This window comes from Mobula birostris, chromosome 29 (genome assembly GCF_030028105.1).
Source record: "Mobula birostris isolate sMobBir1 chromosome 29, sMobBir1.hap1, whole genome shotgun sequence".
Classification (NCBI taxonomy): domain Eukaryota; kingdom Metazoa; phylum Chordata; class Chondrichthyes; order Myliobatiformes; family Myliobatidae; genus Mobula; species Mobula birostris.
Window position 1 is genome coordinate 3,579,224 of NC_092398.1, and position 10,691 is coordinate 3,589,914.

The following is a 10,691-nucleotide window of genomic DNA, read 5'->3' on the forward strand; positions in this document are numbered from 1 at the left end:
CACTCTTCTGCTCCAGTGAACCGAAAGCATGGCACGGTATCATAGTGGTTAGCGTAATGCTATTACAATGCAGGGTTCAACTCCTGCTGCCGTCTGTAGGCGTCTGGACATTCCACATGGGTTTCCTAGGGGCACTCCGGTTTCCGCCCGCAGTGTGAAGATGTACGGGTTAGGGGGAGTAAGTCGCGGCCGTGCTACATTGGCACCACAAGCATGGCACCAATTGCGGGCGGTTCCCAGCACATCATCGGACTGGCTTGGTCATTGACGCAAATGACACGTCTCGCTCCGTGTTTTGGTGTACACGTGATTAAACAAATCTAATCTATCAAAAAAGTAGTCAGCTGGTTTCAGAATTTTACACTCAGGTGGAAATTGGGCGCCACGGTAGCGCAGTGGTTAGCTCAACCTTATTACGGCTCAAGGCGTTCTGTGGGTTCTCAGTTCAGTTCCAGTGCCGTCCTGTACGTCCTCCCCCGGAACGCGTGGGTTTCCTCCGGGTGCTATGGTTTCCTCCCACAGTCCAGAGACCTACCGGGTAGGTTAATTGGTCACTGTAAATTGTCCCGTCATTTGGTTGGGGTTGATCAGAGTTGTGAGGGTTCTGCGGTGGTGTGGCTCAAAGGGCTGGAAAGGCCTTTACAAGATAAATAAATAAACACATAAATACACAAATATATAGACAGAGAGAGAGATAGGTAGAGGGATAGATGGACAGATGGATAGATGGATAGATAGAAAGACAGATAGATAGATAGACAGACAGATAAACAGATAGATAGAGAGATAGAGAGACAGATATATAGATCAATAGTCAGATCAGTAGATAGATAGACAGATTGATAGATAGATAGATAAACAGATAGAGAGATAGATACAGAGACAGACAGATCGATAGTCAGATCGGTAGATAGGTAGATAGGTAGATCGATCAATCATTCTAAAACCACTGCTTCAGCACTACAGAACCCACCACAACACTGGTTGGTTTGTCAAAACAATAGCGTTGTGACTGTAGTCAGCTGCCATTGGCTTATTGTCGGATCACTGTAACCATTGACAACGTGGGTCAGCTCAGGCATTGCTCTACAAATGTCACAAACCTTCCTTTAAGCTAGTTCCCAGAATGACACCCAGCAACCAGCGTCACCTTTCGCTGTGAGAAAACTGGAGGTTCAATCGCACAGCGCTGAACACACCAATTCCGGATAACTTGGACTGTACCCGACAATATTTAATTTATACACTCTTCTTTGTTTATCTGTGTGTAATTTATTTGTAGATTTAATTCTGACTTCCTTAAGTTATTGTGTGCTATATGTGTGTTATGTGTACTACTGTGCTTTACACCCTACGCTGGAGAAATGTTGCCTCCTTTGGCAGGACACATGCACATATGTAGTTAAATGACAGTAACCTTGACTTGACAGGGTTATGTGATTTAATTGCTAGGTAACTATCTCCAAAAGAGCTGAGAAATCAATTCTGATGGCCACCAGTTAAAATGCCCAGAGAATCAACTCCACTTTCTTATTCTGGCCATAACCCACTTCCTTTCCAGTCCTGATAAAGGATTTCAGCCTGAATCATCAACTGTTTATTCCCCTCCATAGATACTGCCTGACCTGCTGATTTCCTCCAGTATTTTGTGTGTGTTTCTCAGACACGAAGCCCAGAGCAGGCCGGAGCAGGCCCACAGCCTAAGCCTCAGTTCAGCACGTAGCAGAGTAAATGCCGCTGAGCCCTCAGACACAAAGCCCAGAGCAGGCCAGAGCAGGCCCACAGCCTCAGCCTCAGCGCAGCGAAGAGCGGGGTAAACGTCATGGAGCAGCGAGCAGAACCGGCCCTACCCTTGCCTCTGGTTTCTTGCTTTTCTCCTGTTTGGGGAGCTGCCACTCACCCTCCGCAGTGCCATCTTCAACCGGACATCTACAGAGCGGGGTCAATTCACAGTGGTCAATTACCTTACCCACGTCTTTGGAATGTGGGAGGAAACCAGCTAATGTGGGGGAGACCCACGTGGTCACTGTGTAAACTTGCAAACTCCACACAGACAGCACAGGTAGTCACAATTGAGACAAGGTCCCTGGCGCCGTGAGGCAGCAGCTGTCTCATTGCGTGAAGCTCCTCCTCTGCTCCTCTCTAGTACGTATTTCTCCACAGAATGGGTTCCATTCTTCCCAGAGTAAAATTGGCTGACTATTCCATTTGGAAATTGTAATATTTAAATGGGCTTAGTGCTAAAGCAGTGATGAACTTAAAACTGTTTACCAACCACATAAACAAACAGTGCCATCTGTGATGTGCAGGCAGACATCCAGACTTGGCCTAAACTGATGCGCAAACTGCTTGGGATTTTTTTTTTCTCTGTTGACCATTATCACTGATGGTTCCCTGGACAGTAAATTCTGCGGGGGAGGGCTATAGAGCGTTAATATTCAGTTATAGAGTCATAGACACAATACAGATGGTCCTTCAGCCCATCTAGTCCATGCTGAACTATGAATCTGCCCGGTCACATCGATCTGCACCGGACTCATAGTTCTCTGTACCCCTCCCATCCGTGTACCTATCCACATTTTGTTTATTGTTGAAATCGCATCCAACACGTCCACTAGTGGATCGTTCCACACTCTCGACACTCTCTGAGTGAAGATATGCCGCCTGATCTTCCCCTAAAACATTTCACCTTTCACCGTCGGCTTCCTCTTTCTGTCAGAGCAAATTATAGGCCGTTTACGCTGACGTCAGTGGTTGGGGAGATGTTGGAGTCCAGTATTAAGGATGAGGTCTTGGGGTACTTGGAGGTGCATGATAAATGAAGCCAAAGTCAGCATGATGTCCTGAAAGGGAAATCTTGCCCGACAAATCTGTCAGAATTCTTTGAAGAAACAAGAGGTAGGATAGACAAAGGAAAGTCAGTGGATGTTGCTTACTTGGATTTTTGGAAGGCCTTTGACAAGGTGCCACGCATGAGGCTGCTTATCAAGATAAGAGCTCATGGAATTACAGGAAAGGTACTAGCATGGATAGAAGATTGGCTGACTGCCAGGAGGCAAAGAGTTGGAATAAAGGGGGCCTATTCTGGTTGGCTCCCAGTGACCATTGGTGTTCCGCTGTGGTCGGTATTGGGACCGATTCGTTTCATGCTATTCGTCAATGATTTGGGTGACGGAATTGATGGCTTTGTGGCCAAGCTTGCAGATGATATGAAGACAGGTGGAGGGGCAGCTAGTGTTGAGGAAACAGGGAGTCTGTAGGAGGACATGGACAGATCGGGAGAATGAGCAAAGTGGCAGATGGAAAATAGTGTTGGCACTTGTATGGTCATGCACTTTGGTAGAAGGAATTAAAGGCATAGACTATTTTCCAAAATCAGGAGAAAATTCAACAATTAGTGGTGCAAAGGGATTTGGGAGTCCTCCTGCAGGATTCTCCAAAAGTCCTTTTGCAGGTTGAGTCAGTGGTGAGGAAAGCAAATGGAATGTTAGCATTAATTTCAAGAGGACTAGAATATAAAGCCAAGGATGTGATGCTGAGGCTTTATAAGGCATTGGTCAGACTGTACTTGGAGGACTCTGAGCAGTTTTGGGCCCCTTATCTAAGAAAATATTGTTGGATTGCAGAAGGCCCAGAGGAGATTCATAAAGATTATTCCTAGAATGAAAGGGTCAATGTACAAGGACTCTTTGATAGCTCTGGGCCTATACTCACTGGAGTTCAGAAGAATGGGATGGGGAATCTCATTGAAACCTATTGATTATTAAAAGACCCAGATAGAATGGATGTGGAGAGGATGTCTCCTACAGTGGGAGAGTCTAGGACCAGAGGGCACAGCCTCAGATTAGAGGAACGTATACGTAGAACAGAGATGAGGAGTAATTTCTTTAGCCGAGAGCGGTGAATCTGTGGAATTAATTGCCACAGGCAGCTGTGGAGACTAAGTCATTGGACATTTTTAAGGCAGAGGTTGATAGACTTTTGAATAGTCAGTGCATGAAAGGTTATGGGGAGACGGCAGGGGATAGGGGCTGAAAGGGAAAATGGATCAGCCATGATGAAATGACAGAGCAGACTGGATGGGCTGAATGGCCTAATTCTGCTCCTATGTCTAATAGTCTTCTGGTCTAAATCCATTGGAATTCTTTGACATTTTATAAAAGATTGATTGTTCATAGATACATACAACATGAAAAGAGGCCCTTTGTCTCAACTCATCCATGCTGACCGTGTTGGCCAGTCAGCTGGTCCCATCTGCACTTGTGTGGCCCATAGCCCTCACCCCCTCTTCCTTTGAAATGTTGCTAAGGTGCTTTCATTCCAAATACACACCATCCTTTGTGTGAGGAAGCTGCCCCTGATGTGCCTTTTAAATCTTTTACCTCCAATCTTAAGCATATGCCCTCTTGTTTTGAGTAAGCCAATGAGAAAGGACAATGTGATTTTTCCCTGTCTATGTCCCTCATGATCTTATATACCTCCACCTGGTCACCCCTCAATTTCCTACGTTCCAGGGAACGATGTGCTCGTCAATGCAACCTCTCCCTTTCACTCAGGTCTCCAAGCCCAGGCAACATCCGGCAAATCTTTTTTTTGCACTCTTTCTCGCTCATGCGACCTCGATTTCAACAGTCAAGAGAAGTTTGGATAGGTCCAGGGATGGTAGGGGTATAGAGGGCTATGGTCCCGGTGCAGGTCGATGGGAGTAGGCAGTTTGAATGGTTCAGCATGGACTAGATGGGCTGAAGGGCCTGTTTCTGTGCTGTACTTTTCTATGATTCTATGACTCTATACTAATGAGACCCCTCATTCAGGACTCCTGACGCAGTGAGTAGTGAGGTAGTGTTCATGGGTTCAATGTCCATTCAGAAATCGGATGCCGGGGGCAAAGAAGCTGTTCCTGAATCGCTGAATGGGTGCCTTGAGGCTGACCAATCTACCCATTCCCTCCGATATAACACTCTATTTTTTTCTTTCATCCATATGCGTATGAGAGGCTTTCTTAATTTCCCCTAATCTATCTGCCTCCACCACCATCCCTGCCAGCCCATTCCACACACCTATAAAGAACTTACCACTGATGTTCTCTTCCCCGCCACCCCCGACAAACTTTAATATTCTTTTGTTAATTTTGGATATTTTCTGTTGAGCTGAGTGAGCCATTTTGGAATCTCACAGCAACACTGCTGGCAGAGTTAAATGGCTCGGGCTTGTGCTCCCTAAAATGCACTGCGCAGTTGGGCAGCGTGTGCTGGTGGTTTCAACAGGGAGTTGATTCAGTACCTGACCCTGCACGGCAGCTGAATACAGTATCACTGCAGAGTCTACTGTGAATTCCGAAGTGCTTCAACCACTGAGCCATTTCAGCTCTGCATGTTAATATATCTCCCCCCATCCACAAAGATCTTCTTGACAGAAACTGATGGCCAAAAAAACTCCAAGAACATCTGAGGATTTTTTTTTAAAGACATCTGCCTGAATTGTGAAATTGTTATTAATATTTGAAACCCATATTATTTCTCTGAGGCAGCAGAGCCTTCAGAGTTTTTGCACTACTGAGTAATTGTACACAGACATATAACTATAAATTCTTTGCTTGCTTCTTTATCGCTTTCCAGCCATTTTTAATTAATATCGTTATCTTTTCTCTTTGATTTGTTCCTTGTGCTCTTTCCGACTGCGGGCATAAAGGATACGATGTTTGACTTGTGTGCTGAAGACGGAACGCGATACATCTCATTTCCATGAGAGAGCTCGCTTGCAGAAGAGACACCAGCTGTGGAATGCGATCGCTGGCAGCTCAGAGATACCACAGCTCCACTGAGAAGCTGGCACGCTTACTAAAACAGCTTGGACATCAAAAGGTAAGGTCTTTTGGTGGAACAGACGGTTTCGCTTTAAGTCTATGGCTGCTGTACACCCGGGAGAGAACGTTGCTTTGTTAATTTGGTTTGTTAAAGGGCATTGCTTGGCAGGGGAGGCTGAGTTTATTGGATAGACATTGTTCCTGGAACAACTCGACCCAGAACAGCATGTACTTAAAAAAATGGCCGTGATTCATGACTGCACCAAAGCACAGTGCTTTTCTGTTAGAGGCATTCATATGGTGTAGTGAGAATCTCGCCCATCATGTCTGATAACAATACCTTCAGGGCTGAATATCCAAGCGTCTATCTTATTGGAGACAAGGTCCACCGACAGGGCGACATGGTAGTGTAACGGTTCGCGCAATGGTATTACAGATGAGGAATGTTTGATGGCTCTGGGCCTCTACTCGCTGGAATTCAGAAGAATGAGGGGTGACCTCATTAAAGCCTATAAAATGTTTAAAGGTCTCGATAGTGTCAATGTGGAGAGGATGCTTCCTATAGTAGGGGAGTCTAAGACCAGAGGACACAGCCTCAGAATAGAGGAGCGTCCTTTTAGAACGGAGATGAGGAAGAATTTCTCTAGTCAGAGAGTGGTGAATCTGTGGAATTCTTTGCCTCAGGCAGCTGTGGAGGCCAAGTCTTTATGTATGTTTAAGGGAGAGGTTGAGAGGTCCTTGATTAGTCAGGCCATGAAAGATTACAGGGAGAAAGCAGGAGACTGGGGCTGAGAGGGAAAATGGATCAGCCATGATGAAATGGTGGAGTAGACTCAATGGGCCAAATGGCTTAATTCTTCTGCTAAATCTTATGGTCCTGTGGCCTTATTACAGCACAGGGCGCTGGAGTTCAGAGTTCAATTCCAGTGCCACCTGTAAGGAGTCTGTATGTCCTCCCCGTGTGCATGTGGGTTTCCTCTGGGAGCTCCAGTTTCCTCCCACATTCCGAAGACCTACCGATGAGGAGGTTAACTGGTCATTGTAAACCGTCCTGTGATTAGCCTAGGCTCCTTGTTCCATGCTGTATCTCTAAATAAAATCCCCGAGAAGAAAGCCCTTATGGGGAATTGTTTGGATTAATGGAAGGCCAGTGCACCTGTAAAGCTTGGTCTAATTCTGGGTCACAATGGGTCAGTTCCAGTAAGGTTTCGAAATGATGCACCTTGTTGAATGCACCTGTAGATGAATAGTCAGAGACTGCTCCTCAGAAAAGAGAGGGAGAGGAGGTCAGAGATTACGTCCAAGTGGGGAGGAGAGGATATTGGAGATTATGCCCAAATGGGAGGGAGAGTAGGTCGGAGATTATGACCAAGTGGGAGGGAGAGGATATCGGAGATTATGTCCAAGTGGGGAGAAGGAAGGTTAGAGGTTACGTCCACATGGGAGGGAGAGGAGGTCAGAGATTATGACCAAGTGGGGGGAATGGAGGTCAGAGATTACGTCCAAGTGGGGGGAGAGGAGGTCAGAGATTATGTCCAAGTGGGGAGGAGAGGATATTGGAGATTATGCCCAAATGGGAGGGAGAGTAGGTCGGAGATTATGACCAAGTGGGAGGAAAAGGAGGTCAGAGACTACATCTAAGTGAGGAGGAGAGTAGGTCAGAAATTATGTCCAAGTGGGAGGGAGAGGAGGTCAGTGATTACGTCGATCTAACTCTTTCTTCCTACATAGCCCTCCATTTTTCTATCATCTTATGTACCTATCTAAGAGTTTCTTAAATACCATTAATGTACCTGCCTCTACCACCTCCCTTGCATTCCACGCACCAACCACTCTCTCTATAAAAATCCTCTCATTTTCCTTCTCTCCAAAGAGAAAAGCCCTAGTTTGTTCAGCCTACCCTCATAAGATGTGCTCTCTCATCCAGGCAGCTTCCTGGTAAATTTTTTCTGGACCCTCTCTAAAGCTTCCATATCCTCCCTCTAATGAGATGACCAGACCTGTGATCTTACTTGTTTACTGCCTGTTACGCCACTGGCATTTAGGGCAGCAATGAAGGTCCTCCGTCTCTGGCGGTGTTCAGGGCTTCCTTCATCATGACAGTAGCTTCCTCTCAGTTTTCTCTACTTCAGTCGTGCAAGTCCCAGGTGGAGACTCAGGAATACCGTCGCACTTGGATGTAGACAGATTCTTCAATGTTTCCGTAATGATTTTGTTTGACCAGTCAGGGTTGTTAACCCTGAGCTAAACCCCCGAACCTGGAGGACCAGTGGACCACTCTTGTCTGTCCTCTACCCCTTGACCTGTTTGCCATGGATGACCCTACCAAGAGTCAAAGCATAAAGCCCTGACTCCAGCCAGCATAGCTCTTCGGGTCACCGAGGCACGCAAGCCTCCAAACCCTACAACGAGGTTGTGGTCCTCTTGCAGAAGAACGGTGATCTAACCAGGGCTTTCGAGAGCTGCAACATTACCTCACAACTCTTGAACTCAATCCCCCAACTAATGAAAGCCAACACACCATAGGCTTTCAATTCAAACTTGCACAACAACTTTGAGGGATCTACGGATGTGGTCTCCAAGATCCCCCTGTTCCTCCACACTGCTAAGAATCCTGCCATTAACCCTGTATTCTGTCTTCATATTCGACCTTCCAAAGTGAGTCACTTCCCTCTTTCCCAGTTGTTGTTCTGCTGAACATTGTGGGCAAGTTGTCTTGGTGCCAGAATGTGTGGCCACACTCTGGTCACCTACCTACTGGAAGATGTCAAGTAGATAGGGTCATAAAGCAAGCTTTTGACACACTGGCCTTCAAAAATAAAAGTATTGAGTACCTGAGATGGAACATCATTTTGAAATTGTGTAAGATGTTGGTGAGGCCTTATTTAGAATGTTGTGTGCAGTTCTGGTCACTTAGCAACATGAAAAATATCAACAAGATTGAAAGGGTGCAGAAAAAAATTACGAAGATCATTAGGATGTGTTGGTTGTTAACACAAATGACACATTTGTATGTTTCAATGTACCTGTGGTAAACAAATCAATGAATCTAAATCTGAAGATCCCTCGTGTGCTTCTGCACATTGTGCCTTCTGGATCTTCGTTGACGGAAGGCATAAACACAAGAGATTCTGCAGAAGCTGGAAAACCAGAGCAAACCACAAAAAGTGCTGGAGGAACTCCACAGACTAGGCAGCATCCATGGAGAAGAATATTGAATAGCCCGGATAGAAAGAATGTGGAGATGATGTTTCCTATAGTAGGTGGGTCAAGGACCAGAGGGCACAGTGTCAGAATACAAGGCTGTCCCTTTTGAATGGAGATGAGGAGGAATTTCTTTAGCCAGAGGATGGTGAATCTGTGGAATTCATTCCTCCTCATCTCCGTTCTAAAGGGACGTCCTATTCTGAGGCTGTGCCCTCTTGTTCTAGACTCACCCCACTTTTGAAGACATCCTCTCCACGTCCCTCTATCTTGGCCTTTCAATTGACAGTAGGCTTCAATGAGATTCTTGAGGTCCTCATTCTTCCAAACTCTGATGAGTACGGGCCCAAGCCTCCAAATGCTCTTCATACATTAACCCTTTCATTCCCGGCATCATTCTCGTGAACCTCCTTTGGGACATCTCCAATCCCTGTACTCTGCATCACAAAGTGCCCATCAATTCTCCCCGCCAGGCACCTCCTGCCCTGGCTCCAGAACTGGCTTCACCAAGCCTGGCGAATTGGAGTGGGAGCAGCCAATGAAAGAGGAAGCATGAACATGCATTCAGGTATATTGCACGTATGTTGAAACATACAGTGAAGGGCGTGGTTTGTATTAATGACCAACACACCTGAGACTGTACTGGGGGCAGCCCGCAAGTGTCACCACACATTCTGACTCCAACAAAACATACCCTCAATGCTCAGCAGAACAACTCAAACAACACCAATAGATTAGATTAGATTGGATTATGAGGACACGCTGTCCTCTTTTATTGTCATTTAGTAATGCATGCATTAAGAAATAATACAATGTTTCTCCAGAATGATATCACAGAGACACATGACAAACCGACTGAAAAACTGACAAAAAACACATAATTATGACATACAGTTACAACAGTGCAAAGCAATACCGTAATTTGATAAGAACAGACCATGGCCACGGTAAAAAGTCTCAAAGTCTCTCGAAAGTCCCATCATCTCACACAGACGGTGAACCTCCAGCGCCGCAAACTTGCCGATGCAGAATCCCGGAAGCATCCGACCACGGTCCGACTCCGAGTCAGTCCGAAAACTCCGAGCTTCCGACCAGCTCTCCAACACCGAGCACCGAGCACCATCTCTGCCGAGCACTTCAACCCCGGCCCTGGCAACAGGCAATAGGCAAAGCCGAGGATTTGGGGCCTTCCCCTCTGGAGATTCTGGATCACACAGTAGCAGCGGCAGCGAAGCAGGCATTTCAGAAGTTTCTCCAGATGTTCCTCCGTGCTTCTCACAGTTGTTTCCATCAAATCAGGATTGTGCACGGCCCCCTAGTTAACACACATGATATCATTCGGAACGGCCATGCATGCTGCGTCGCGCTGCCATCTTCTCCTCCTTCCTCTGGATATCAATAACAGCAAAACAAAACACAAAAACATCTGCAGATGCTGGAAATCCAAAGCAACACATGCAAAATGATGGAGGAACTCATAAGGTCAGGGAGCATCTATGAAAATGGAGAAACAGTTGACGTTTTGGACCGAGACCCTTCTTCAGGACTGAAGGCGGAAGACGCCAGAATAAAAAGGTGGGGGGAGAGGAGAAGGAGGCTAGCTGGAAGGTGAGAGGTGAAGCCAGGTGGGTGGAAAAGGTCAAGGGCTGGAGAGGATGGAATCTGAAGGGAGAGGAGAGTG